This window comes from Gopherus flavomarginatus, chromosome 11 (assembly GCF_025201925.1).
Source record: "Gopherus flavomarginatus isolate rGopFla2 chromosome 11, rGopFla2.mat.asm, whole genome shotgun sequence".
NCBI classification, from domain to species: domain Eukaryota; kingdom Metazoa; phylum Chordata; order Testudines; family Testudinidae; genus Gopherus; species Gopherus flavomarginatus.
In genome coordinates, this window is record NC_066627.1 from 53350950 (window position 1) to 53356949 (window position 6000).

Consider the following 6000-nt stretch of genomic DNA (forward strand, 5'->3'; position numbering starts at 1 on the left):
AAGAGGGGGGCTAATGTCAGGGTGTCCCCCTCCCCACTGCTCCTGCACCCCGCTTACCCCATCTTCCATAGAGCAGTGGGGACACACACACCAGGGCTGCGGTCTCAGCAAGCTGATCTAATTAACAAGGCAGTGTTCTTAAGGGAAATGCACATATCTCCCTCCATTCCTGTGGCATTGCAGAGTGAGAGAGTTAACCCTTAAGGGCTCAGCCAATTGCTAGTTCATCATTTAGCAGTAAAGGAAATATTCCACCCTCTGATTCCTCCACCTCAACCAAGCTTCACAATCATCATCACAGTGTACCAGTATTAAATTGTTTGTTTAAAACTGTATATATATATAAAATATAGTCTTTTGTCTGATGAAAAAAATTTCCCTGGAACCTAACCCTCTCATTTACATTAATTCTTATGGGGAAATTGGATTCGCTTAACATCGTTTCACTTAAAGTCATATTTTTCAGGAACATAGCTACAACGTTAAGTGGGGAGTTACTGTAGTATCCACAGTAGTTGACACATGAACTCTGCCTGAACACTCCTGGGTTGTTGGTCCCTCCTACTGTACCTCATTGACTACACCTTCACTGTCTTTTGTGACACTCTTTATTCCTCCCTTCTCTGACAGTCCTCCGGGATCTCTTTGGTCCCCTCTTCTCTATCTCTCTAGTTGTTCCCTAGGTGACTTCTCTCTAACTTTCATGGTTTAGCTGACACCTCTACATTGATGATTCCAAAATATCCCTCTTCATACTCATCCTCTCCCTTCTGGTCTTATGAATTTCTGCAGGTCCCTCAGATGACTCTCATGGATAGCTCATGCACTATTTTATCAAACTCAGACTCAACATGGCCATAGCTGACCTTCTGATGTTTTTTTCCGAAAGCCTCCTGCCCATTTTTTGTCAATAACTGCACACCCTATCTCATCTAGGGTTGTAGCCTGAGCCACCTCTGATTCCCTTTTCCTTTGCCCTTATACCTACAGCAAAGTTCTTGCCAAATCCTATACCAGCAGCTTCTAAGGGAACATTTATCCTTTGTTCCCACTGCTAAAACCCTGACATGGGACTTTGTGACCTTTCTGTGATGGCTGTAACCTCCTCTCCTAGCATCTCTGCTTCTCTCCTTGTCCCTCTCCAGGTTGGTTGGTTTGTTCTCAGTGTTGCACTGAAAGTAATCTTCCTTGCCCACCACTCTGTCATTTCCCACTTTTTAGTCTTCTCACAGGATTACTCCAACTACTGCATCAATCTGGTCTTCTCATTCTTCTATTCACTGCTGTACAGTGCTGTAACCCTACCTGCTTCTCAGTGTCTTTCCCTCTTACATTTCGTCTTGTGATCGGCCCAGTCTCTTCTTCACTCACTCTTTGTCCTCCTCCTCTTTGTGCCCCTGTGCCTACTTATATTGGTCTCTTTGCTTGGAACAGCCTCCTTCTTTCAAATCACTCCTTTATGGTAACCTGTGCACTATATTGCTCCTCTGCATAAAGAAGGCCTTCAAGTGTTTAGTCATCTTAATTATTTTCCCTGCTTGTTTTTTATATTAGAAATTCAGATCTTGTCTATCCAGTGTGTCACAGAAGATTCGGGACCATGACCTCACAAGGAACTGAAACTTGAATAATTTAAGGGAAAGAGATTTGATTTCTTTATTCAACCTATTTAAAATGTGTTGTCACTTCTGTTAAATCTTGAGGGACATGCCCACATGCATGAGAAATTCTCTATCCAACCACTTCAATTTAGAGCTGAAGAGTCCTCCAGCAAAGACAAGAGAAGTAAGACTTGATAGTTCTAAAATATAAAGCAAGCAGAAAATGTAGATTAACCCCTCCCCCACTTGATCCATCAGTAAAATGCAATAAAAAATACCCCCACAAACTTTTCGCAACAGTGTTACCAGAGGCCTCCTTCAGTAATACTTTGATATTTTAACATTTCTGTTGTGTCTGGCTATGTTGGGACTGAAGTGAATAGGAGCTGCATCTGTCTTAGGTAGAGCTACAGAGGAGATTCCTATGCTGAGGAGTTTACAACTGATGTGTTTTAAAGTGTCATGTCTACCTGTGGCATTATATCAGTAACATAGATTTTCCTTGGCTTGTGTCTCTTGTCTCACATCCAGTTACAGGAATGTGTTACATCTGTCAGCAGCACAAAGTAGTGCTGTACCCTTCAGACAAACAATTTTTAGAAGCTTGTACTGTACTCATTCAGCTTTTAGATGGATAACAGATACTTTCAATTAATTAGACAAAGCCGTGGTGCTATAAAAAAGTTAGCAATAAAGATATGTTTGGTAAACTTGTGATGATCTTGTTTCTCACACCCATTTATAAGCCATTGAGTACATTTATTTCATCCCTATCATTGCTGGTTACCAAAATATGTGCCCAGAGAATTTAGTCACCCTTCAGCACTGCTACAGACAGCATTTCATATTGCAGCTGGCTGGTGTGGGAGGTGGACATCTTCACTACCGGGGTAGTTCTGGGGTTTATTCTTTCTGTAGAATATTTCAACACTTAGCAGTTACAGAGTTTCTGAAACACTGTTCACACAAGACCATAACAGAGACAAGATAGTACTTTCCTTCTGTCATAGTATAATTCCCAAATCTGAACCTTAGCGTCCAAACTATGGGTACTAGCATGAATTCCCCTAAGCTTAATTACCAGCTTAGATTCTGTAGCGCTGCCACCAATCAGGAATTCCAGGGCCTGATACCCTCTGGTCCCCCCAAACCCTTCCCTGGGGACCCCCAAGACCCAGATTTCTTGAGTCTCAAAACAAAGGGGAATAAACCATTTCCCTTCCCCCTCCTTTCTTTCTCCCAGCTCTTTCCCACCCTGGGTACACTAGGAGACCACCGTGATTCAATTCCTTGAATCACCACACCGAAAGGAATGTTACTTTCCCCCTCCCTTCTTCCCCGGAGAGAGATACAGAGATAAACGCAGAGAGCAGGTTTTTCTTCACTCCTCCCTTTCCTTTCCCCCACCAATTCCCTGGTGAGTGCAGACTCCCTTCCCTGGAGTCTTACAATAGATAACCAAAAAAATCAATTAGATTCTATTAAAAAAAAAAAAAGAAAACTTTAATAAAGAAGAAAAAACATAAAATTTGTGTCTGTAATCAAGAGGGTAAATATACAGAGTTTTTAGCTTATAGACAATAGAAAAAAGCTTTCTCCAGCAGAAACACAATTTAAGCTACTTCCAGCAAGTACACATCTGCAAATAAAGAAAAACAAGTTAAAAGACTGTAACTGCCTTTGTACTTACTTACTATTCTGAATAGATAAGAGACTGTAGCAGGGAGACTGGCAGAAACCTGGTTGCACCTCTAGTCCCGTCCAGGACCCAGAGAGAGCAACGCACAAACCCCAAACCCACAAACAAAGGCTTCCCTCCACCCAGATTTGAAAGTATTTTGTTTCCTGATTGGTCCTCTGGTCAGGTGTTTGGGTCTCTGTTTGTTAACCCTTTACAGGTAAAAGAGACATTAACCCTTAACTATCTGTTTATGACACCTTCCTACCTAGATGTTTGTACTGTGCTTGTGAGCATGGTAGCTGGGTGCTTGAGTCAGGGGACACAAGTGTGTGGGGCCCTGGAAGGGTCACATGCCCCTCCCCAATCACCTGGGGTGAGCAAGGGCCCAGCAGTACGCAGGAGCCAGAGCTTGAGTGTGGAATGTGATGAGTTCTGTGCTGCTAAGGACTTCTGATGTCTGCCCTTGGTGCAGGGAGTTTGTTTATAAACAGAGGCAGGGTGATTAAGATAACAAAAGGCTTGTCATTAAATTAAGGATCATTAAATTATCCTGAAAGCCTTCCCAGGCACTTCAGTTAAACCACAGGAAACAAAGGATAGCACTAAATAGCCCATTTTCAGAATGGAGAGAAGTAAATAGAGGTGTTCCCAGTGTGAAAGTAGAATGAATTATATTGTAAAAAATAAGAATGGATTAAAGAAATGCTGTATGTTCCTTTAAGCAGAAATAAGAAATGTTGAAATATAGTTGTCAGGAAGAAAAACATTAAGGTACGAAACACTGGGTCCACTTAAGCTAATGGTGGAACATTAACAGGAGATCGGTAATAGTTAGTAAGGAGATAAAATATGCATGTCTAGCCCAAGTAAATTTATCAGATTCTTCTTCCTTCTGTTATCTTGTTAAGTTCATGCCCTTTTATCTGTATAAATAAGATAGTTTGTGTCTTGCATGGTGCTCACATTATCTGGGTGTATTAGCAGAGCCCTTTGCTAATAAACAGAGTGGTCTGATAAATTGTGAGTCCTGAATCTGACTTTGACACCAGGGATCTGTACTAATCTGGGATCAATGCTGCTCATCATAAATGATATGCAAAAAGGGGTAAAGAGTGAGGTGGCAAAGTTTGCAGATGATACAAAATTACTCAAGATAGTTAAGTCAAAAACAGACTGCAAAGAGTTACAGAAGGTTTGCACAAAATTGGGTGATTTGGCAACAAAATGGCAGATGAAATTCAATGTTAAATGCAAAGTAGTGCACATGGCAAAATATAATCCCAACAATACATACAAAATGATGGTGCCTAAATTAGCTGTTACCCATCAAAACAGAGATCTTGGACTCATTTTCAGTAGTCTGGAAGCACTATGTTTCCAGAGTACTGCAAATGTATAAGAATCCTTCTCATTGTGCCTGTATCATCCTGAACTCATTCTCCAGCTTCAGAAGACTTAAAAATTATCTCCAGTCATCAATGGGACAGACACAACTGAATAATGAAGCTGTCCTTAACATGCAGGTCGGGGGATGGGGGGAAGTGCCCTCTTTGTGTCCCTCCAACATGGTGCCTGTAAACTACTGCACTTCCTATCTCTCTTCCACATATGGCCTTTGCAGAGCAACATTCTATAGATTGGGGTGGCCAAACTTACTGACCCTCTGAGCCGCATATGACAATTTTCAGAAGTTCAAGAGCGGGGACGCGCCTGTTGGGGCTCAGAGCTTCAGACCCATGGGAGGCATCTGCAGGAATGAGAGGCTTCAGCCATGCTCCTGCTGAAGCCACAAGTTCTTACAGGTGTGCCTGGGGCTGAAGCCCCAAGATCCCCCTTCCCACTGGGCAGAAGCCAGAGGCGATGCATTGGGGGGAGAATGGGGAGGGGGTCACACACACACATACACACAATTTTTGCCAGGGTTTTCTGGCCCCACTTGGTCACATGGTGCTGCCAGACCCCCTTCCTGCATGGTAGCTGTGGGAGCTGGCAAGCTGGGAGCTGCAGCCATGGGGAGAGGCAGCAGCAAACCGGAGCAGCAGGGAGAGCTGCTACTTTTGCTGCTACCTCTCCCCATAGAGCTGAAGCAGCAGCCCCTCCCTGCAGCTCCTAGCTGTTTGCCACTGCTCTGGGAGCTGCAGGGAGGGGCTACTGAGGGTAAGAAAGGGGGCATGCCTGGTGGGACATGACTCAATCTGTTGGGTGGGGCCCAAACCGTTAAATTGTGCTCCCTCATTCTCAGCAGGCACCAGTCATCTCTGGCAGAAGTCCCTACCCCTATCATCCTGCTGCAGGGGAGAAGCCACAAGCCCCCTTCCCCCGAGTCTGGTAGGCAATCACCTTTAAAACCATATTTGGGACACTGCAATATAATAGGTTTGATGGTTTCGGGGGAAGGGATAGCTCAGTGGTTTGAGCATTGGCCTGCTAAACCCAGAGTTCAATCCTTGAGGGGGCCATTTAGGGATCTGGTCCTGTTTAGAGCAGGGGTTGGACTAGATGATCTCCTGAGGTCCCTTCCAACCCTGATATTCTATAATCTGGAAAGAAAGAAGGAAAGAAAAAAAATGTGTCAGTGTTTGGATGTTCTCATTGCAGTCTCACAAAAGTGTCTCTGATTTTTCACTTGACTGCATGTCCTATAAAGTGTGGCCAGCAGAAAGATTAATTCACCTGCATAAGCTGGGGAACTGCAGTCTCCTCTGAACAGGGGAAACC